Genomic DNA, 23,106 nt, shown 5'->3' with positions numbered 1-23,106 from the left:
GATATACTCACAATGTCCCTGGTGTTGTCCAAACACTCAAAAAGGATGCAGCGAAGCACACCCTGATGAAAGAAAAGTAGTGAGGCCTGCAAGATTAAAGAAAACACGAGAGAATTTGAGGTATGAACTCGTCCCTCTGTCAGCAAAATACACAAGAATTTTATGGCCATCAGGTGGAGAGCAAAGAGGCTTTGCACGTACAGTCAGGGTCATTGTGCTACTTGTGAAGTATTGCATGAAGAGAAGTGTTTATGGGAAAGCTGACAAACCAGCGGGCGACGCTAGGAATGAATGCTCGTAAAGCCGAGGGACGGGGAGGTGACACAAAACTCCAGCAGGGCTGGTCAGGGAGGGGCGGTTGTGGCTGCCGTCGGTGGTGTGGTGCCGCAGCTGAGCACGATGCCGCAGCTGAGCATGATGCAATGCCGTCCAGTCAGGCCGCTCTCCCAAGTCACACCAGTGCACCAGCTGCGGGGATGAACAGCCGGGCATAGGCAGGGGCCAGAGAAATCCCGCAGAGCCACCATGGAGGCCCGCAGGAAGGCAGGACGGCACCTGCGCTGCCTCCAGGGAGCTGCAGGGTCAGGGGGGACAGGGATGGGGCAGGCAGATGCTGTTCCGCCATTGAGCAGTGGGTACGACCACCCCATTTTACGTGCTCCAGCCCGTGTAAAATCTGCCAAGGTGGGTGCCGGGGGACAGGGCTGTGAGGGCAGGGACACCGCAGGGCCTGGGCCCGGGGGAGCTCAGGGCAAGGCGCTGGGTGTTAAACAATCTCTGACTTCCAAGGTTGGCCGCTGCAGGAGAGCCACCACCAACTCCGTACCTTTCTTTATGGGGTAATGGTTAATTAAGACAAAGGTAACCCCAGAACTGACCCTTTATCTAACTGCATTGGTAAAAAAAAAGGAAAAAACCCGACCCCTCCCAGAAGGACCACGAGCAAGGCGTGTGCCCAGACCAGCCCCCCGCACAACACCTCCGGTGCGGGAGGGCGCAGGCCGCGGGGTCGGGCTGCCCGAGGGCCGCCGGGCCCTGTCCTGCCCGGCCCGGCCGGGGCGGCCGCGGGGAGTCCCGGGGCGGGCGGCGGGCCGGGGCCCCCTGTCAGGCAACGTTGGTGCGGAGGGAAGGCCGGCGGCCCCGGGCCGGGCTTCCCAGCTGCCACCGCCTCCGCCTCCTCCTTCCCCTCCCGCCGCCCTCGCCGGCGCAGCCCCCGCCCCCGGCCTGCCCCTGTGGCGCTGACGTCCCGGGCGGCCGGGCCGGGCCGGGCCGTGCCGTGCCGGGCGGCGGGGGGCGGCGCAGAGCAGCGCAGCAGCCGCGGCGGCAGGGCTGGCAGCCGGGCGCCGAGCGCGGCGGCAGCAGCAGCAGGTAAGGACGCGGCGCCGGGCCGCGCCGCAGGCCCCTGGCCCCTCACCCTCCCCCGCCGCACCTCCGCGTCCTCCCCCCCGCCCGACGGGGGGGCGCCGGCCCTCTGGCCTGGCTGCGGCGCCCTGCCCCGTCGCCTCCCCCCGCCGGCGCCTCCCGCCCGGCCCCGCGGCGGCGCGGCCCGGCCCGCCGGCAGGTGCGATCAGCTCCCCGGCGGGGCGTTCGCCAGAGGCTTCCTCGGGGGGAGCGGGGCGTTGCGGGGGCTGGCGTCCTCTGGTGACGGACGCGGGCTGCAGCGGCGGTTACTTCTTTGAGGGGCGCTCGCTCGGGGCTGGGGGCGAGGACGGGGCCGGGGCGGCGAGGGCGCCGGGGAGGGAGAGAGGCGGGCGGCTGTTGCGCCCGGTAGCCCTCCCCTTGCGCCCCTCGGTGAGGAAGGAGACCTCTCGCCGCCGAGGCCGCGGCAGGAGATGCGCCCTGGCGCCGGCCCCGGGGTCTTGCGGGCTCGGGGAGGGCCGGTTGCTCCGGTGCGGGGCGGGAGGAGCCCCGCCGCGGGGTCAGCGCTCCCGCCAGCCCCGCTCCGCCTCCCCGATTAGGTGCAATCAACAGTCTAAAGTGGTTTTTTTCCTTCACTTCCTTAAATGAGCTGCCGTGGGAATTTCTTTCCTGTGTGTTTTTTTTTTTTTTTTTTTTTTTTAAGGGTCATCCTCTGTAAAATGCCATCCATGCTGAGTTACAGCTGAGCACCTCTCCTTGTTTCCGAAACATTTCTGTGCTGGTAGGATTGTCCTTGTCACGGAAAAGAAATTTTTTACAGCCTTGACCGGCCAAACAGAGCATGACCGGTAGCACAATTAAAATACAGCTTCTCTTGGCGTGTTTCTCATTGAAGTACTTCTGCAGGCTGCGTTTTTGGAGAGCAGCGTGCGCAAGTGTGATGTACTACCAAAAACTGATACCCAGTTCCTGTAACTTGCCTTTGTTACTGAATAGGAAAACTTAGAAAGGTTCGTCCCCCTTAATGGGCCATCGCTTGAATACAACTTGCAACACAGCATATTTATAGTTGATGTTTGTCGGACACTTGGCTCTCAGATTCCAAACTAGTAAATCCTAATGCCACCAGAGGCCCATAAGATTGAGATCGCTAAATTAATAGATTATAGGTTGCATAAAAGGATGGTTGTTACCTGTTATTTGATCTAAATATTGTTGATTGTCAGCCCCTTTTTACAAAGGTGGAGAAAAGTAGTATGTTGTGACTTGCGTCCTGTCTTGTTCTCGGAAGAAAAAGACCTTTGAGGCGATCTCATTTCTTACAGTTCAGTTGGCATCGCTGGGCTGCGGAGCGGCCTATGAACTGGGTTTGTAGCCATCGCTGTACAAAGGTTGGCCGCGGGGCTGAGTCTTCCTTCTGTTGCAAACAAAGGGACAAATTTCTCTGACAAATTAACAGAGGGTAGAGATGAACTCCATAGTTAAATGTCATCTGCAATTTTTCTTTTCAAGACAGAGGGGAATGTTAAGAAAAAAAGTCTAATAACAATAGAAATGATTTAATGATTGAAATTATCCTTGTGCAGATTTAAAAGTGTAAGTAAACGTGTTCTTGCAGTATTTGTTTAACTATCATAAAGCTGTGCTAATGTACAAGTTAACTACGAAGTGTATGGTTTATAAAATAATTGCAAAAAAATGGTCCGAGTTTGTTGTTGAGATCGGGAGAGTAAATATCGAAATAGTCAGAGCAAAAGTTAGAAACCTTTGCGATATTGTTTTTACTAACATAGAAATTAGGATTAGCTTGACTGCATTTTTAATGGATGTGTTTTTAATGTTTATAAGTTAATAAACTATTTAGTGACGGTACAGTTATGCCTTTGAGTGTGAAACTATAAAGCCAGCAGAGCGAACATAAAGGCAGTAAAGTTTGCTGTGAGGCTTAATAGCTTTCTGAATTAAAACCCTGTCAGTATTAGCTTGCAGAAACTGTAAATTGAACTCGTTTCCCCACCCTGAGTGGGCGTTGATGTATAATCTGCGCTAAGTACTCTGTCCTTCAGGATCTGGGATCACCATGTGCCTTTGTTTTGATACTGGGTCAGTATTTTGACTCATTAATCATAATGTTCTCATTAGGAAGGTGAAGTAGCGCTTCCTTATGCCTGGTCTGCAGGGGTGGAGAAGGCTTTGTGACCCAATCTAACCTTCGTATTCTCTTGGTATTTGATAACGCTGGTCTGAGGGAAACTTTTGAGGTTTTACAAATTTTGATGGTCTTGTGAGTGATGTGGTAAAGGTGAGTAAGGCTTAACTTTTATTATCGCTTTCAGTACAAAATGTGGAAGCTTGAGATTAAGCTGGTAGGTTCAAAACAAACAAGAGAGGTGTGTTTTGGTTTTGACCCAATGTACATTAGTTAAGCTTTGGAAATCCTTTCTGAAGCATGTGGATATTGAAAGTTTACAGGGGCTTGAAAAGCAACCAGACAAATTCATGGAAGAAAAATCCACTAGGGCTAACTTGTACAGAGTACCTCCTGTAGCTCAGGGAGTCACTGAGCTGCACATAGAGCCTGGGAGAATATACTGGGAAAGTACTGTCAAGTATTTACCAAATTTTTATATTCATTTCAGGCATTGACTACTGCAGGCGGCATGCTGGAGACAACAGACCTGCCGTCTGACCCAGTAGGGCTGCTCTTAGTAAAATTATTTATTCGTCTGAAGTGTTTGAGAACAGCTGAGCCAAAGGGACCAACCAGGTCTAGAGATAGCGACTCGGGGTGGTTATTCTCACGGGCTGATTATGAGTCGTTATCAAACTGGGAAGTCAGCTGAAGTAATGCTGGGGGCAGTTCTGGCACCTTTGTACTTTGGTGGTGTCACTGATGTCTTTGATCAGCAGAATTATCACGAAGTCTGAAGGAGACCGAGTAGGGGTTTCAGGCCTTATTTTTGATGCTCTGTTTTAGAGGACAAGAGGTTTTTGATCAATTCAGTATTCAAGCTGTATTCAAGCACAAGATAAAATTTTCAGGAAGGAGATCCCATAATGCGGATAGGTAAAGTCGACTTGGCAGCAGCGCCGTGGAAGCAGATCTGAGGGTTATGGGGGATCACGCCAAGCAACGGGATGCAGTACTGTTGCGTTTTATCGTTCAACATTTCATACTAGTGAAGCTTAAGTTAACAGAATAATGTGTTCAGTTTTGGCCATAGCCCTTTGAGAAAGGTGAATGCAAACGTCTCAATCCGGCAGAAATGGTCATCATGGCTTAGGAAGGGTTTGGAAAGCATCATTGACAGAGACCACGTGTGTTTGGAAAGCATGGTCTACGAGGGCTAGACAAGCTCAGTTCTAGCAGAAACAGGGTGAGATGAGGGGACAAGAAAATGCTACAGTCTTAAAATTAGTGAGAAGTGATCTGTGTCCTTCTGTCAGTGACTGTATTGAAAAAGATGAAACTAGTTTGTGCCAAAGATTTGATGTAGTTCTTAAAATCTGTTACGCTTTGAGGAAAACTGGAACAAGCTGTGGTTGTGCAACCTCCTTTTTGCAAAGGTTTCTGAAAGTCAAATAGGACTTGTGTTAAGGGTATATTAAAGATTTCCCTCACAACTGTTTTACTTGTTTTCATGCAGGGAGTTGAACTTGATTTCTTCAGGTGCTCTCTGTATTCTGGCCTGAGTTTATGTGGAAAAAGTAATTTTAGTGCCCCAAAGAAATGCAATTTCTGTGATAAAGACCTAGAATCTTTAAATTATTGCTGGTCATCTGATGTTACAGCTTTCTGTGTTTGGTTTTAAAATAGTTAGTGTTGAGGCAAACTATTGCATTCGACGGCAAAATGCTGTGGTTTAGGAGTGTAGCCCGTAATCCCGTAGGAAATGTAAGTGTAGGATCATACTGTGATTTAAACCAGGAACATCAGAGGGATAAAACCTGAGGTATTCATCATCTACTGTAGTATATACTGTATGTGGCTTCATAACCTGTGTCCAAATGTTACAGCATCTTCTTTTCTGAAACACTTTTAAAGAACTGTCAGCCTGTTTAAAAAAAATTAGACTGTAGTATGTTTCTTTAGGTGCCCTGATTTTCAATCCAGTTTTTAAAATATGCGTGGGCAGAGAAAAATGACTTAACATTTTAACATAGCATGCCATTTATTTAGGTTTTTGCTTTGCTATTACTTGGAATGACTATTACGTTTGTAGTAAATACTAGTGACTGAGACATGTTTCTGAAGTATTGATAGACACTATAATAATATAAAGAACATGCGGAGAACATACAGCATTTGAACTGAAGTCTGTGGCTGAAACCATTTTTTTTTTTTTCCAAAATACCAGTTTTGCAAAGCTAAATGTGAAGTATCAACAGCCCTCTTGGTTTTTCCTGAGGTTTTGATGGTAAGAAAAAGACAGATAAATCCGTGGGTTCTTTAATCTCTGGCAGAGTGATTTCTGTAAGTAATGACCGCACATATTTAATAGCATGACTTTTATTGGAAAGAGCACACTCGTTCTGTCTTTCAATAAGTAACTATCTTAGAATACCAATTAAAAAAAATTGATTTAGCCAAAGCAAGTTCTTGCTTTTTCTTTTGTTGAACGGCATGCAAAAACGGAGCAGAGGCGATGGGGCCGGGGAGGACTGGTTGGGTTTGTTCCTGCTGCCGTGCTGTGTGCCGCAGCTCAAGGGCAAAGCCTGTTGCCACCGTGGACCGCTTAGCATGGCCTTGTGAAGGTAGTTTAGGAGCCCCTGCAGGACCCTCACTTTTTCCGAGTGACAAGGGAGTGAGTTGCAGCCAGGCAGCGTTTACCCTGCAGACACAGTGCTGGCTGCAGCTCCTGTAGGCATGCTGGAGCTCTGTGAGCTAAATTGAAGCTACTGTCAGTAGCATGGCATGCACAAACGCTTGGCTAGCATGGGGTGGTATCTGTGCTGCCGTGACTACGCTGCAGGTCATACCCGGAGTTTATGCGACTCGTGAAACACTTCTGTCAAGCTGGGGGTCTTTTCTTGTCAGCTGAATGCTTCCCCTCGCTCTGCAAGCAGGTGGATAAAGGGTAGTTCATGCTTGCTTTGGGGAATGAGAGAAGGATGAAGCACCTGGAGTTAAACCTCACGTTCCATACGTGCAGCTCACAGCACTGCTGCTGCTGTGTTCACCTGGCCACAGTGGTAAAGGCAGAATGGGGCCAGTCTCCAAACCAGGATCCAGCCCTAGCAGTGCCAAACGGAGCTGTCATGAGTGCTGCTAGAGCTGGTGCGGCTGCGTCTGTACGTGCATCTTTCAGGGCCCGGCCTGCTCTCAGAAAAATCAATAGAGAAATTCCGAGACTCTTCAGCTGGAAGTCTTGAGTGAGCCCCAGATTTGTAAATACTCAACAAAAGGCCTTTTTCAACTCCAAATGAAAGAAATCTTATCTTTGCTTTTTGAAGCAACCTGCCTTGAATGAGCTTGCTGAATTTATTTTGCAAAGGTAGTTAAATGGACAATTAACTTAACAGTATTATTTACATATTGGATAATTCTTTAGTTTCTTGAGCAAATTTGTTTTCTTTGTAATGAACAATGTTTGACAGAGTGATTTGAAATTTGGGGAAGAAAAATGAGAAGCAGGGAATGTAACAAAGTCAGCGGTCACAAAAATCTCTCCGATATCAGCAAGATCTGTGTCTATAGGTAGCAACAGCTTCCTGAATGATATCTAAGTGTTTTTATGGATCCTTCAGGCCTGATCTGAAGTTGTGTAAGTGTTTTTGTTTTGTATTTTCAGCGAGTCCAGCTCATGATTTGTATCATCCAGAACTCCGTCCCTTGCATCTGCCGTGCTCTCTTTGTTACGGTGACACTCAGCAAGGTTTTGGTCATCTCAGGTTCGTTCTTGGTGCGTTGAATTCAAAGCAACCTGACTAAAAGGTGATGCTGTAATAGCCGTGTTTCAGAAGAAGCTGCCCGTGGGAGGGCAGCGTGTCCTTCTCCAGTCCCCTGGCACGACCCGTGAGCGAGGCCGTGCCTGTGGTGGGGTGAGGACACCCCCTTCTGTGTTCCCATCCACGCCTCGCTCTTTCCTGGTCCAAGCACAGCTCATCACGCTTGTTCTATAGCAGTGGAGTTGATAGCAATAAAAATCTTTAATGAAATCCTCCATGGCAAAGATTGGCTATTTTGCTGTGTCTTCCTTTTTTTCCACTGGGTGAGTGCTGCATGCAGGCACGCTGAACCTGGCCACTGTGACGCTCTGCTTGTTTGAGGGGAGGCACTGGAGAGATTTGGGAGGGGGATGCTCTGTAGCTGCTCTGCTGGTTCGAGGTTTAACGGTGTGCGGTAATCTCCTGTGCTGTTGGCCCTGCTTACGTACTGCAGAGTTTCCAGGACAAGGATCGGAGCGTTCAGGAATGAAGAGGCTGACAAATATTTTTAATAACTTAAATTTTAATGATTCTGTAGGGTTGCAGTTTTGTGAGTAGTTGGGCTGATGTCGTTGCCTGCTTGCCCCCCGAAAGGAGGAAATCTTCCCACAGCTGTGCCCCCCCCTCCACTCCCTTCCCAGCAGCGCTGATGGTCACTGGGCTCTTCTGCACCTCTCTGCAATCTGCTGGCTCTGCAGAAAGCAACAAAACCCCTCGCCTTTCTCTTCCCCAACTCTGTGTTACAGAGGGATGTCATGAGTTTTAGAGCTTATGCAACAGGGCAGCAGGAACATGCAGTGAGGAGCAGAAATGAGGGGAAGCAATGAAGGTTTACCCCTCTTGGGGTGGTAAGCTGCTACTGATTCAGCTCTCATAAAACTACAGCATTTTTTGCAGTCTTTTAAACCCGTGTAACCCTTCATTGCCTCTATCAAAAGGTACACAAATGCCTCTCCTGTTACAGAGAGAAAAGCGGACATAAAGCCTATACGCAGGGAATTTCAGAGTCATAGCAAGTGGACCGAAAAGGATTTTAAAAGATCACAGACTTCAGAAAGCCCTAAAATAACATGGACTTTTATTACTGTATAAAGATAAGAACGCTTGGTTTTAGTACATGTGATGTTTTTGGGGGTGGGGAGGAATTTCTTTTGTGTTTTTTTTTTTTTTTTTCCCCTTACCTGTGTTCCTTTACAAAGATAGGGAAACTAATGAGATAAATCTTTGTCTCATTTTATGGACTCTTAATAAGTCATTACTTTTGCAGTGTTTGCTGATTGCTTTGAAGCTTTTGCTGTGTTCATGCAACAAGCCTTTTTTGGCAGGGACTTGGGTACATGCACGGCATCCTGCAGTGTATTCTGCAGCCTATTTGTGCTCTAGTGCAGGGATGGTTATTTATGTGGATGCTACAAGATGTGTGTTTCTCCTTCGCTTGTACTTGTTGGCTTGCCTTTTGGTGAGCATGTTGCCAGGCCTGTTTTCTCCTCCCCTTTAATTTTTTTTTTTCCAAAAATAGGCCTGCAAGCTGTGTATTCATTTGTGGGGATACCTGTGGGTGTTGCATCATCACTTTGTCATCCTTATTTGCTCTTTGCTGGGATCAAGGTATTTCTTGGCGACTAATGATTTTTATAGATTTCAGTAACTGATTTTCCATGGTTAAGAGGATTGCTTCAAATTTCTAAGTTTTCAGGAGAAACAAGAGAAATGGGCTTGTCTGTCAATTGTGTTGAATCGGAACTGTTGGGAACAGAGCATTTAACTGCAAGTGTGCAGAAGAAACAAGTTTCGGAGAAGGTGTGATGATGTTTGTCTTTAATTGTCAGCCCATTAGAGTGCTCTTGCAATTTCTCAAGCATCTGAAATGAGTTGTGGTCAGACACTCAATCTCAGATTATACTGACCTTGAGATAGTGTTTGAGTCACTGCATGAATGTCATAAATTAAAATAATTTTTTCTTCAGGTGTTTGGAGATACATTATAGCCTTTTGAAAAGTAGTGTAATGCCCTAGTATTTTTTAGATCACTTATACAAGAACAAATTTTAAGCTTTGGTTATGGGAAGGATACATTTTCAAATAAATTTTATATCATATTCTGATGGTAACAAATTTTAGATCTTGTTTTATGTTTTGCTTTGAAGTTCTACATCCTTTCAAAGAAAAAGATTATTTCTTACTAACCTAGGGAGAAGAATCTTAGACATGAAGTTTCTTAGCCTGTTATCATGGTGTACAAGTCATGTCTTGCCCAAAAGGTCAACACCCACAGAACGTGTTATTTGTAGTGCAGTGGACTGAGTAGTTGCTTTTCTTGGGGCTGTAACAGTCTTCCCTATTGTAAATGAAGATACAGTCTTTCCACCATATGGGATCTGACGCTATGGGTGTTTCTGTGTTATATGCTAAATTGTAATTGTAGATCTTCATCACCAAAGCAGCAATGATAAATGTAAATAGTATGTTGACCATATACTCTTGTGGACTATTCTCTTTAAATTTAAATCCTTACAGCCTTTCCCAATTTTTCATGCATATATGTATTTTGAAAATAATAGATCAGATTTCTTTTAACTTGGAACTGAAAGTACTTTTTTTAACAAGTGTTGGAGGTCAGCTTTTTTATTTCTGTTGATATGGAGTTGTGTGTCTGTTCATGTAGCCTAGTAGGGGTATTAAGATATTAAGCTGATTCATAGACTTTTTTTTTAAATTGCCCTTTGCAGCTTCTGTTGCAAGCCCTTCTGTTACGGTCCCGGATCAGTTACTGAGCTCTGTAGAAGGAGAATTTTTTATATTCCTTTAAAAAATGCAGTTCTGTAATTTCCTGTTTTTTAAATTTTTTTAGTAAAAAATTGGGAATTCATGTAAGTAATAAGTACTGACTGCTTGAGTGCATCAGATGGAAGTGGAAATTTGTATGGTGTCAAAGAAAACCAGCTATTTGAGATGAGTTGTTTTCTGTGTTAATCCTGGTTTCTTTATGAATCCCCGTGGGAGGGAAGAGGGCGGACAAAGGCCACTTTATGCCGCTGGCGTGTTTGCTGAGTGACTCTGCGGCTTTAGCCCTAGGGAGGAGGTGGAAACAGGCAAGAGGGAAACTAGCAGGAGGAGGAAGAGTAGTTTGAGGTGAGCTCCTTCTTGAGGAAGACATGAAGGCTGAAGGGCAATGCCAAGGTGGGAAAGGCTGAGGGGCTGAGAGGACTGAAGAGACCCCAGCAGATTTAAGAGGGAACACTTGGAGATTGTAGTGGAAGAAAAATGCTGGTTTGACTGCTGGAAGGCAAAACAAGTTAGCATCAGGGGTTGCCCTTCCTACCATGCCTGGGCTGGACTTTAAAGCCATCTGGGGTTGTTTAGTTTGGAGAAGAGGAGGCTGAGGGTAGACCTTATTGCTCTCTACAACTACCTGAAAGGAGGTTGTAGCAAGGTGGGGGTAGGTCTCTTCTACCCTAGTAACAAGGGATAGGACGAGAGGAAATGGCCTCAAGCTCCGCCAGGGGAAGTTTAAGTTGGATATTAGGAAAAACTTCTTCACCGAAAGGGTAGTCAGCCATTGGAAGAGGCTGCCCAGGGAAGTGGTTGAGTCTCCATCCCTGGAGGTATTTAAAAGAAGGGTAGACGTGGTGCTCGAGGACATGGTTTAGTGGTGGACTTGGCAGTGCAACGTTAACGGTTGGACTTGATGATCTTAAAGGTCTTTTCCAACCTTTACGATTTTATGATTTTCCTCCTCAATGGAAAGATGCTGTCTGATTGCTGTACATGACCAGGCACTGACCCTGGGTGTGCCTGCTGTGGGTGTAAGAAGACCATGAGGCCTCACAATTTGGGCGAAGTATTTCACCCCAAGACAGGTAAAGGTTTTGGAGTGACATCTGAAGGTGTGCTGAGGTGTGGTTAGTTGTAATTAATGAAACCTAATAGGCTCATGTTTTCCTAGGACCTGGCACATTCTCTCTAGCAGCCTCTTTTATTTCCATCGGTCATCCTGTTGGAAATGGCCGAAGAGTTTTGAGAGGATCCAGGTAAGACAGGAGCCTTCTCAAAAGGATGTTACTTCCTCTGCTGTACATACTCTGTGGAGAAATTGTAATGGGTAAGATACAGCTGTGCATGAGGCTCGTGTGGCTTTGTTTTGTTTAGTTTGATGAGCTGCTCCATTTTAAATTCATGGCCTAACTTTGTGATGAACATTGTATAGGCAGGCAAACCTACAAAACTCTCACCGGTAGTCTCCAGTCTGACAATGAGGTAAGCACATCTGTGTGAAAAATACAGGATTTTTTTCAAGTATTTAATTTTACTTTTTTCAGGCCTTTGGTTAAGGAAAAGCTGTGTAACTGTCACACACCTGAAGATACAGGAGAATGAAGTTGCATACGAAATAGTAGCCACATTTGCAGGAATAACAATTTTATGTTGTGAGGAATTAGCCTAGTGATGTTAACAAGCATTTAAACAAAGTTTGGTGGTTGGTGTGGGGGGCTGTTTATTTTTGAAGCTCATGACTTGGCAGTCTTCAAGTTACTACTGTTGAAAAAGAAGGATGTGTTTTTCCTTTTTTCTGCCACATCACCACTTCCCTTAAGCATCTCCTTCAAGCGTTTGGACTATGCTGAACTTTTAATATAAGCTAAAAGCTTGTACTGGTACCTAGGGAAGTTAGAAAAATGAAAGTGCCTTCCCTATTATTGTACCTCTGTCAAGGTCTTCACATGTATTTCAATACTAACCAAAAGAAAAGGTGGGAGAGGAATGAAGGGTTTTTTAAAGATCTTCCTGTAGCTGAGGGAGGGTTTCCCCTTTTTTGGGTACCAGGGCTCTCCTCCAAGGATCCCCATCCAGCTGGGACAGGAATGGCTTGGTGTGGAGCTTGGGTGCTTCAGGCTGTGGTGAGTCATACATGGGATGCAGACCTTGGTTTGGTGATAGCTGATACCACCTCTTTGCACTGTTGAATGTAATGGCAGTCAAATTTTGACCCAGATGCATGTGATAGCATTCATTTAGAGTTCACCAGAGCGTAAAACATAATGAATACTCCAGTATATGTTGTTAGCATGTCACCTGGATTGGCTTCCTGGGTTGCATTTTGTCTTGCCCATTGTTCATCTGCCTGGATCACTCTGAGATCCAGGCTGCAGCGGAGTTGTGGTCTGGATCCTTGGTGCTTCAAGTGTCAGTATTTGTGGGCGGCTTCAAGAAGGTGACTCCCTCTGAATCACACTTCTGTTTTCAGGACTGGCTGCTGCCCTTAAAGAAGCCCTGCGTAAGTGCTATTCCCAGGACACCTGGCTTTTCTGCCTTTTCTTTTCTCCTTTACTTCGCTACTTCCAGGATATCCTGCCTTTTGTGTTTCACAGCTTGCTGGAAATGAGAAGGATTTGCATGGCGTCAGTCCTACAAATGAACATGCAACTTCGCATGCTCTTTGCGGGCTGCGTATACCAAGATAGATTGCAAATGGAGTTTGTACAATAGAGCAAGTAAAACTGGCTGCATCAGTACGGTTTTCCAAGGATGAAAGAGATGCTGGTTTTTGTTTTACTTGGCAGCCAGACTTGGTGTCTAGTGAGAAGGGTAGTGGAGAGATGCAAGGTAGAACATCTGGTGGAAGCAGAATTTAAGGATTGGAAAGAGTTTTAATCAAAATCCGTATTTTTTTCTACTCTGCCTTCCCTTGTTGAGGATGGCCAATGTCATACCAGTAAGCGGTGGACTGGGGATGGCTGTAATTACTTGGAAGCTGTCAACATACAATTATCCCTGCTAGTCAGCCTGAGGTTGGGAGGGTGACGTGGAGGACACATTTGCTGTGGGGAACACTCCTCTTGCGGCAGGGTTTGCTCACGTGTGCCCAGCACAGCATGGGAAACCCTGCAGTGGAACGTGCTTGCTCCCTGTCCGAATCAGCAGGAAGGAGTATTTGTTGTTGTTGTAGACTATTGTGGGTTGCTGCTCTGCTGGGGACTACTTTGGCTACTCACAGCGATCCTTGCACCGGATGATATCGCACTGATTTTGTTCTGGATCAGCAGAAGCACCGTGTCACCATGCCAAGAGCATCCTAGCAAAGAAACCCCTATGCCTTTTGCTGCCCAAATTATATGCGGATTCACTAAATTCTTAGACCGAAGCAGCAATCTGTTTTCCTGTTTTGGGAAGAATGGAAGTGGGGGGAATACTACTGTGTTGAGCTGGCGATCTGCTTTAGAAGCTAATTTTAGCTGTAGCTTAATGTGTAAGGGGAAGGCAGTTTAGAGTGGAAGGGCTTGAAAAGGGGAGTAATTACCAGAGGTGCGAAATTATTAATGCTGGTGTTGGCCAGGGTGGTGTAGGCAGAAGCGACCACGTGATGTAGGGAAAGCACGATCTGGAACAGTGGCTTTGCTGAGCTGCCGACACGCTGAAGGAAGGAGGCTGAGAAGATGGGGTTCACCTTCCAGGCAGAGCCTCGCTGGCCAGCTGGGCTCAGAGGTGCAGCATGGGGCAGAACCAGCACATCCCTCCTGGCAGGATGGGGAGCTCCTGGTGTTCCCCAAAAACAAAAGCAGTCCAGAGCACTTCAAGGAGTTTTTCTTACCTGGAATGGCATCAGTTGTGATTTTCTAGGATGTAGCCCTTTCCGCTGGCATGTTTTCAGTGATCCTGCCATTTCCATGTTTTTTGACTTGCTGATAACTGACAGTTTTAATAGCAGATGTGAGTTTCTCTTTAGAAAGCAAAGAGAAACTGTAGAGTTTCTCTTCAGAGAGCAAAAAAGCATTTTGAGGCTGGGAGAAGGGATAAACTATGGGATACCTAGAGAAAGGGGGGAAGTCAAGTGCCAAAGAAGATGAAAATCATTCACTACAGTCAAGGCCTGTCTTTTATTGCACTGTTACAATAGAAGGGCAGGTGAAAAATTAGTCCTCTGTCCTATACCTCCCTTCCCTTATGTTTTTCAGTATAAGACTCGTTCAAGAGACTCGCAGCAGTAAAGGCTTACAGGAGGGCTGCCGTAGTTATTAGAGCGCTTCCTGGGTGGTTCAGGATTTGTCTCCAAAGCCACACCTGGTTTATTAGGGCTTCCTACGCTGTTATTACAGGACACACGCTGCGTACGTTTCCAGAATGATGTCAAAAGTTTCCGTATCGGAGGAGGTTCATCACACAGCACAAGCTGCTGGATGTGTGAAGAAATTAGTTAAATTACAGCATCCAGTAAAACTTGAATGAGTTTTATAGAATAGAAGCTGGAAGACCGAATACTTTTTGAATAACCTTTGAAATATACTTGCACTTCTCTGTTGTGCACTTAAACGTGAACGTTAGCAAATTTTGCTAACTCGTCACTTCTAAAAAAAATATATATTTATTATCTCTTAACAGACCAGATGCAGTGGTATTTTTTCTTTCAGCAAAATTAGATTTGTATCCTTCACAGGTCATAACGCTGGGAGGTTAGCCAGCAGGGCTCACCCTTGTCTGTGAGGGGGGTATAGGAAACGGCTGTTGCTGGTTGTGCAGGCATTTGAGAAGGCGTTTGATTAATTTCTTGTTTTCTTTGTTGTTCCCAAGTTATTTGAGTTATTCAAGAAGCATATATGTTTTCTTTATGTTTGTCAGGGTAAACCATTATAGCTAGTGAGTTCTTTTTATTAGTTACCCAAATAAAGCAGAAACTGTGGAAGATGTGAATTTGCTTTTAACAGAGCATTGATACTGAAATGCAGTGTCAGGTTGCTGGTTAATATTAGTAATTTTCTTTTTGTTTAGTAAGAAAGAAATATTGGCTGCTTTTGGTTTTTGGGGGATACTGCGGCAAAAATGTGCTCCAGCTTTAAATGTAGTCTTCTGAATGATAGTCTAGTACTTCTTTTAAATATCCCCTATTTTTTTAATAGTAATAATAAGATAATTCTTCAGACCTTGTGTCCTTCGGTGAATAAAAGGAAACATGTATGTCCCTGTAATTGAAGACAGGTATGCTATTGTGGAGGGTGGAACATAAGTCTTCCTGAAGAGAGGTGGAGTCTCCAATAACACGGTGTGACACGGGTACTGATTCACCTGTTGGTGCATTTTGCAAAATGGGTCTGTGGGTTGGTGTTTTGTTTTTTTTTTTTTAGTTCAGTGGGTTATGAGTTGTATCAGTGGACTGCTTTGTACTACCATCTTACTCTTCTTGAACTCAGTTATTCTTGAGTTCTTGCCTTAAGACTTCGTATAGATCTCTGGAAGGTGAATGAACCACATGTATTTATTGTGTTCTCTGTCTCAGCACCAAACAACGGAATTGGGCTTGTCTTGATTCATGAGGAAGTACCTGACTCAAATTAACCCTCTGAGGTAGTCAGATTTATTTGTATTCTACACATGATTTTTTTTCTTATGCTGTGTTTTGAATCTCTTCTAAAATAACCTTAGAAGATCTCTAATCATATGATGTTGTAAGACAACTATACTCACAAGCTTTTAGTTTTCTAGTTCCTATCAATCATTCAAAACCAAAAACTCTTCTTTGAGGAAGACTTTTACTCCAAAAAGGCAATATAGGAAATCTGTGAGGAGTTTGTTATTAACATGCCCCCCCACGCCTCCAAGAGGGTGATCCTTCCACAGTATGAAGAAATATCCATCATGAGAGGAGATTTGAAATGTTTCTATTCAAGTGGAGGAGTTTGCATTGGTCATATCCGACTTTCATGTAGAATTTCTTGATCATTGTAATTTAAGCTCCAATGGAGCTCAAATTTTGTATGAATATACAAAGAAGATATGTTGACTACATGCATCTACAATAGAGAATATATTTTCTGCAATGTAGGAAGTGCTGAAGACCTCCAGACAGGAGTCCCAAATAGAGTGCTTGAGTGAACTTAAGCTGGAGCATCGTAGACCAGAAGTCCAGAACGCTGAAGAGGATGCTTTGTAAAGCCCTGCGCAAAGGAATCATTGGGTTCTTTTCTTGTGGGTTCATTGACGATAACTTTCACAAGATCCCACAGTCTTTCCTTCAATAGCAGCACAGCCTCTTCTGCATCTTTGATCAATCGGTTTGGTTTAGAATTGTATATTTCATCCTTTAAAAACTAGTAACATGTTTTCCTGCAAAAAAATTAGACAGTGTTTTGTGTTTTACTGTTTGGCAGTCAGCAGTGAGGGTCTTGTTTGTAATCACAAATGCATTAATTAAATGTTTCTGTAATCAGGACTTGCGTGTGCCTTTTTGAACTGTTTGCTAGACCTTTGGATTGACATTGCTGACATTTCAGAGTACTTGCAATACCTGCAAATGCTGAAACCAGCCAGGAATTGACTCTGAAGTGTTTCTGGCAGAAGGCACTAGCACTTACCTTTGGCTGTGTCTGTATGTATGCTGAAAAATAAATAAAAAAGGCAGCTGCTTTGCAGATTGGGTGTGATGTCTTGCAAATCAGACAGAAATACTGAACTGGGAAGAAAAAAAAAAGTAGGCCGAATTTAAAATCTGTGTTCTTGGTTAAAAGTAATTCTACAAAAGATTTTCACAATGATTGATTGCCTTTGTGTTTAAAATAGTGCCCGTTTCTACTCTGTGTGGCCTATTTTTCCAGTGATTGTGTATTACGGCTTTTCTGCTAGATTGAAGAATTCTGTAGTTGGTTTTCCACATATATATTGTACATATTTAACCCGTGATTATGTGATGCTTATCCTTTTTTGTTTGGCAAGGCGTTTGTTTTAAGACTTCAAGGAATTTCTGTGTGGCTGGTACTGAGCATATGCAGGAAAGTTGTCAAGATGTGCAAGAAGAAAATGGTTTACCTTGGCCTTGGAGGAACAAGATGTGTCTTCAAGCTTAGAAATCAGTAATAATGTGTTTTTAAGTGTGAAGGATTTTGAAACTATTCCATTAGATTGGGCTAGATTTGGAGGAAGGTTTTAAAGGTGCTGCTCTTGATCACAGAAGGTGTTTGAATTAAAAGAAAAAAGTATAAGAAGATTTAAGTATCTTTGAAGCACGCTTAAGAATTATTTCACGTTATCCTCTTCTCTAATTGATTAACTGGATAATAGGTTTAAATGTGCCAAATAACAAAACCCATGGATTTTATAGCAACTGATCTAAATTGATCTAATTAAGTTTGGTTTTTCCTCTTGTGTCACCTGGGTGAATCCTAATGATGTATGGCAGGTTGAATTAAATTGGGTTGTGCCTCTTTCTTGGGAATGGTGTTGAGAAAATTAGAAATTTCTTCAAGAACATTAATTAAATAAACGTACTAAGTGGAAATGGCTGTTCAGTGTATTTTTGCTCCACCTACACCTGGTCCTTCTTACTCATTTAGGCAATTCCATTTGATTGCCTTTCTTGATGGTCTCAATATCGAGCGTATCAACTGTACTTTGTACATGTAGATGTGTAGATGATATATGGTTTGAACCTCTGATGTCAGCTGTGATGTCAGTTTTTCTCATTACCTTGTAAAAACAATTAAGTCTTTTTGATTTTTGGACCCCCTGAAGTTTCTTCTGGGCACCTGGATTCTGTCAGAAATTTCCAATCTGTGGGGTCTTTGGAGTATTGTTTTTTCTTAATCCCTTTCCGTGGGCTGCCAAATCAGCTGTTAAAAATAACTGTTCTAGAAGAGGGTTACTTAAATCCTTCAGGTTATATTGGCCAAATCTCTCTGATCCACATGAAGCGCCCTACTTTTACAGTTGGGAAACGTGGTGTCAACCATCCTTGACATCAGATAGCTCAAAGAAATGCCGGTAATCAATTCCAGAAGCTCCGTACATCTGAACTCAAGCTGAGTCCAGGTAATTCAGGCCATGCTTGTACGCATTTTGAGATTTTTTGCAAAATGCTACAGGTAACATCAGCTGGGGGAGGTGAGAAAACCTACTGATGTTTCAGAAATTGAACAAAATCTTCAAAGCTATGGAAAAAACATTAGGTTTAGAAAGGTCTGAGTTTTTAACCCGAATTATTAAGAAAATACCCTTAATTAATGTTTCAGATATTCTTTGTATTTCTGCATCTAATATTTTGCTTTTAGTAAAGGGAAACTTTTATGTCTAAGAAGGGATTGTATGTTAAAAATGAATAAAGTTAGTCTGCTTGAACTTTGAATTACAAGTGGACTTATTTTTGTGCCTTAGAAAAGGCAGACATTTGGTCTGCTTTCATTCTTTTCGACTGCATCCTTCACACCTTTGCACGTATTTTCAGAGATGCGGAGAGCCAATATAACAACTTGCTGTTGCCTCAAGGAGGAGTTTCTGCTCTCATCTCCGCCTTCTCGTGGATATACTTTCTATTTCAACCTTTTGCTGGCAGTGGAGCTCACCCATCTTCTTTTTGAACTGGGAGGAATTATTTAAGTGGATTAAACCATGCACTTTGGCAGAGAGATTTTTATGCAGGCGCCGGGGCTGGTACTGCCTGACTGGGGAGTAGGGGACCGAGAAATGGGAAACATGACTTTTGTCCCTGGGGCAGTGAGCTGTTAAATTACCTCACCTGCTTTTTTGGGGGTGGTTTTTTTGGAAGCTCTCCTCTAAGTCACAAAATGTTCTGGATACTTCTCGATAGTTTCCTAGTTGATTGTGAGTGGAGCTTTGCATAGTGAGTAGGGGGGCTGAGTTGTCCTGGCAGAGGGAAAAGAGCGTTTTACTTGGTTTCTTTGGTGGCGATATCTGTGGTTTGTGGGGAAGAGTAATATTGCACTGATCTTGTGTTTTGGAACTTTAAACTACTTTGTGCAAGCCTTGTGCGCTCTCCTTGAGGGTATTTTTAATAATGTCTTCCAGTGTGTTTTTAAAACAATTTGGATTTACATTTTATAAATGGAAGAAAAATTCATAAACGAAAGAAAAGTTTACTTTTTATAATGTGATGTTGAAACAGGAGCAGAAATTTTGATACATGATTAGATCTGCACAACTGCAAATGTTAGCTGTGCTTTTGGCTTAAAGCCTTAATTCAAATCTCTCCTGTCTGACAAGCAGTGGGAAGAGTAATCTCCTCCGGAGAGAGGAATCCATACCCCAGTTTTAGACAAAACATGATGATTAAAGTTATTTGTAGGTTGAATAAGCGCAAGCCTTTGTTCGGAAGAGCTGAACAGGGTTATGTCGAAACATGCAGGAACAGGAGTTACTCGCATTCCTGTCGCTGCTGCTTCCAAGTTTCCAGTCCACAGCATCATCTAATGGGGAGCCGGTGGTAAGTTACCAGCTGAGAGTACAAGCGATATTTTACTTTGAGACCTGTTGTCTGATGAGACAACGGTACCTTCAGGTGTCCTCCTGCAGCTGGGGCAAGGGCTGCTTGTCGGGTGCTTGTTGGAGCGCGGTGCCCGTGGGTGGGCTGGGGAGAGCTGCCTGGTGGTGGCTCGCAGGCTGGGGGCTGCTAGATCATCTTGGGACAATTTAGAGGAAACTAAAGATAATTTTAATCATGCTTTGTTTTTAGAGTGCAAGATCACTACAATTGTATAAGCTCTGAAGGGGGAAATTCGGTTTAGCTGATGTTTGCACTCCATTTTTTAAAACAAGAATACATTTAAAGTATTGAACTTTGGAGGTCTAAGGCAAAATTTTTGTGTTGTAGTAGCAATAGTCTGTCCTTAGGGAGGAAGAATAACTTAACTTACGTTATTTAAAAAAAAAAAGTTATGAGAAACTGTGTTTGCATTGTTTTAAGGCCTTTTTTGCTGGTTAAGTAATGCTGTATGATTGGTAGCTATATGTTATATGATCACTAATGCTTCGTATTAGAAAATAAAGCTTAGATTAAAACGACGATGAAGTTGGAAGATAACATGCAGATAAAAAAGGGGAAAAAATGCCCTAACCTGGCCCGTGTCTGTGTTAGAGCAACAATCTACAATTTCAGTCTTTTCCGGTGCCAGGAACCATCAGCAGCTGGATGAAGGGCGAGTAGAGGTGTGTCTCCGTTGGTGGTTTAGTTAATCTTAGGAGCTTGCTGTTGTGGTGAACCTCCTGGTTGTCTGCACTTACTGCACTGCAGGTCCGGGCACCAAACTGGATCCTTCTTGGATGAAACCAGAGTGGATGATGCTCCTTAGAAACACACCTGATGCTCTCCAGCTGTGAATTCATATTCAGACCAGGGACACAGGCTAGAGCCATTTGGTACTGACTAGCTTTTGTAGAACCCTCAAAATGCCTGTAGTATGGGCACTGGCCCCTCAGCGCTGCTGTTTCACTGTACAAATTTGCTCCTATCGTACTGTGTTACTTGCTAATATAGATACGTCTGTTGGGTTTAGAACTTATTTTTTGGATTTATGTCAGGACAAGTAATGACTTGAAAAAAAATCTGTAAATAGTATGCCCTACGCTTCTGAAATTTGTCCTTTTATTGAGATAATGGATGTTATTAAAATCTCTACAATTAGTAAAAAAAAGAAAAACACACCAAAACCCCACCAAATCAGAAGTATCTAAAATTCAACATACAGGGCTTCCATATGACTTCTCTGGTCTTGCTCTGAAATCTGTACAGTTTAATTCAGGATGTTTTAGGCAGGGCTGTAAAGCAGCAAAATGGAGGAAAGGTGTCACTTAGAGTTGAAAATAATATCAGTGTTTTCATGTTTCATTTTGTTCCTGAGATGAAAATTAAAGTAGTATGATCCTAGCCCCACTGCAATGGTAAATTGTGGGATTAAAGAAAGGAAAGGAATTAAAGAAAGGAAAATGAAATGGAAGCTAGATATTCATGTAATTGAAGGAGAAGGGAAAAGTGGTTGTGATGAGTTTCCTAACCTCTGGAGATACGCTCTTTGTATAAAATATTTCGCAGAGTCTGAAATGAAGGCTCAAGTGCCATAGATAAATGCTCTCATCTTCGAGCTGCCGAGTCCAATTCGGAAGTAGCGGTGGCAGCGTGACAGTGCTCATTCACCCAGAAATTTTGTTCTAGCTGTAATTGCCCAGGAAGTTTTGGGTTTAAAAACACCTGATCCACATTTTGCAGCTGAATTTACAGCCTGACTAAAAGCTTTCCTTGACTCCACTTTCAGCCTCCTTGCCAAAACAAATAGGCTATTCTTAGCATGTGACCATGGTGGTTTGTCCTCTGCAAAAGCTTCTGTTCAAAATTTGTAATTACATTTAAGGGTTGGTCCTGGTAGCCATGATTCTGCATGTGTTATTTTCGGTTTACTTTCATATCGGATTTATTGAGACCGTGTGTGCCTGTGGTTGCTGTGCTTTAGTACGATTCCCAGCTTCAGGGACGGCCCTCTTGCGTGTGAAGAGACAGTGCGTTCACTGTTTCACCTGCGTCATGGGACTTGCTATTGAAAGCCTCAAAGCTACCTCAGATTTCTTCTGAAAGATGGATATGGCCAAGCCTGGTCTCTTATATAGGTTTTGTAACACTTGGACAGAAAATAACGATTTTTGTAGTAATGCTGGTTGGTAGTTTTTAGTCACTGTTCACTTTAACAGAATCTTTTGAGCAGGGATGCACTTTCTTGCAGCATTCCTGTTAAATTAATAAATTACATTTTCTACATGGTGGGGGTGGTGAGTAGTGTTCAGATGATCTATTTGAGGTTTTAAACCGAGTCAGTAAAATACAATTGGACTTTGATCTCAGTCTTCTGCCTTAGATCTTCTAACCGTTTTCTGAACAAGAAGTGAGCGTGATGTTCGTGAGCTGGATTTCTTATAACTTGTGGTCTGTGAAAGTATGGAGCTGTGGGAGCTGCATCAGTTACTTGCTGCAGCTCCCTAAGACGCTGACCCAGCAGTAAGAAAAACAGCCTGTCTGGCAGGAGTACGTTTGTCTCAGGCTGTGGCAAAATCTGAGCAAAGATAAGCTGTGATCCAGAGTCCATATTCTGCTTGGTTTAGGGAAGCCCAGGACTTTCTCAAACCTTGTGGAGAGTTAGTGTCCTACCAAAAATGAGAGAGTTGAGCTGTGGTCAGGATGTGGCTAATGTGGAAATTGTTATGGTCTGCAGTTTTCCCTGCTGCTGAGATCCAGTTGGTGCTAATGGTAGATTTTGTCTGATTTGTTGCTGTTCAGATGCCTAGTTTTTGTAGCACTTTGCCTTCTGTGAAAACATGAACTCTTCTGGAATAGTACCAGCATTAAAGGTTATTTTAGAATCACAGAATGGTTTGGGTTGGAAGGGTCCTTTAAAGATCATCTGGTCCAACCCCTGTGCCGTGGGCAGGGACATCTTTCACTAGATCAGGATGCTCCAAGTCCCACCCAACCCTGACCTTGAACACTTCCAGGGATGGGGCATCCACAGCTTCTCTGGGCAACCTGTTCCAGTGCCTCACCACCCACATCGTAAAAAATATCTTCCTTATAGCTGATCTAAGTTTACCTTTTTCCAGTTTAAAACCATTGCCCCTTGTCCTGTCACTAAAGGACCTGGTTAAAAGTCTCTCTACATCTTTCTTACAAGCCCCCTTTAATTATTGAAAGGCCGCAATAAGGTCTCCCCAGAGCCTTCTCTTCTCCAGGCTGAAAAACCCCAACTCTCTCAGCCTTTCTGAATAGGAGAGGTGTTCCAGCCCTCTGATCATTTTCGTGGATTTTATTCTTAAAGCATATGTTCCAGATCTTATTTTGAGATTGAGATAGTGTAGTTGATTTCTTTGCAATTACTGTCTCTTGCTGAAATTACTATTTGTACATTCTTGCCACATAACAAGGGGCCCATTATACTCATCTCCCCAAGAAAACCGATGGACTTACTGACAAAACATGTTCTCTGTCATTTTCTCTGGGTAGCCCTGGATACTTCTTTTTTGTCCTTTGCTGCTGATAACTGTATTAAATGGCTCTCATGC

The 23,106-nt window shown here is 43.9% G+C and overlaps 1 protein-coding gene across 2 annotated transcripts in view; it reads left to right on the top strand.

Annotated features, from left to right (window-relative positions):
• The first annotated feature begins 1,264 nt into the window (after positions 1-1,264).
• Positions 1,265-23,106, top strand: part of MYO6 (myosin VI) — a 115,850-nt gene continuing 94,008 nt past the window's right edge. Inside the window, exon 1 of one of the 2 annotated variants that reach the window (XM_087775209.1) lies at positions 1,265-1,368. The gene's annotated coding sequence lies outside the window, so the exon portion shown is untranslated. Of the gene's footprint in view, positions 1,369-2,069; positions 2,141-23,106 lie in introns of those variants that run through there. The other variant, XM_087775210.1, reaches the window with a different exon arrangement.

The sequence above is a fragment of the Nipponia nippon genome, unplaced genomic scaffold, assembly GCF_047370975.1.
Source record: "Nipponia nippon isolate SJK-2023a ecotype South Korea unplaced genomic scaffold, ASM4737097v1 scaffold_4, whole genome shotgun sequence".
Classification (NCBI taxonomy): Eukaryota; Metazoa; Chordata; class Aves; order Pelecaniformes; family Threskiornithidae; genus Nipponia; species Nipponia nippon.
The sequence above is the reverse complement of the archived record's forward strand: the minus strand, read 5'-3'. Positions and strand labels throughout refer to the sequence as shown.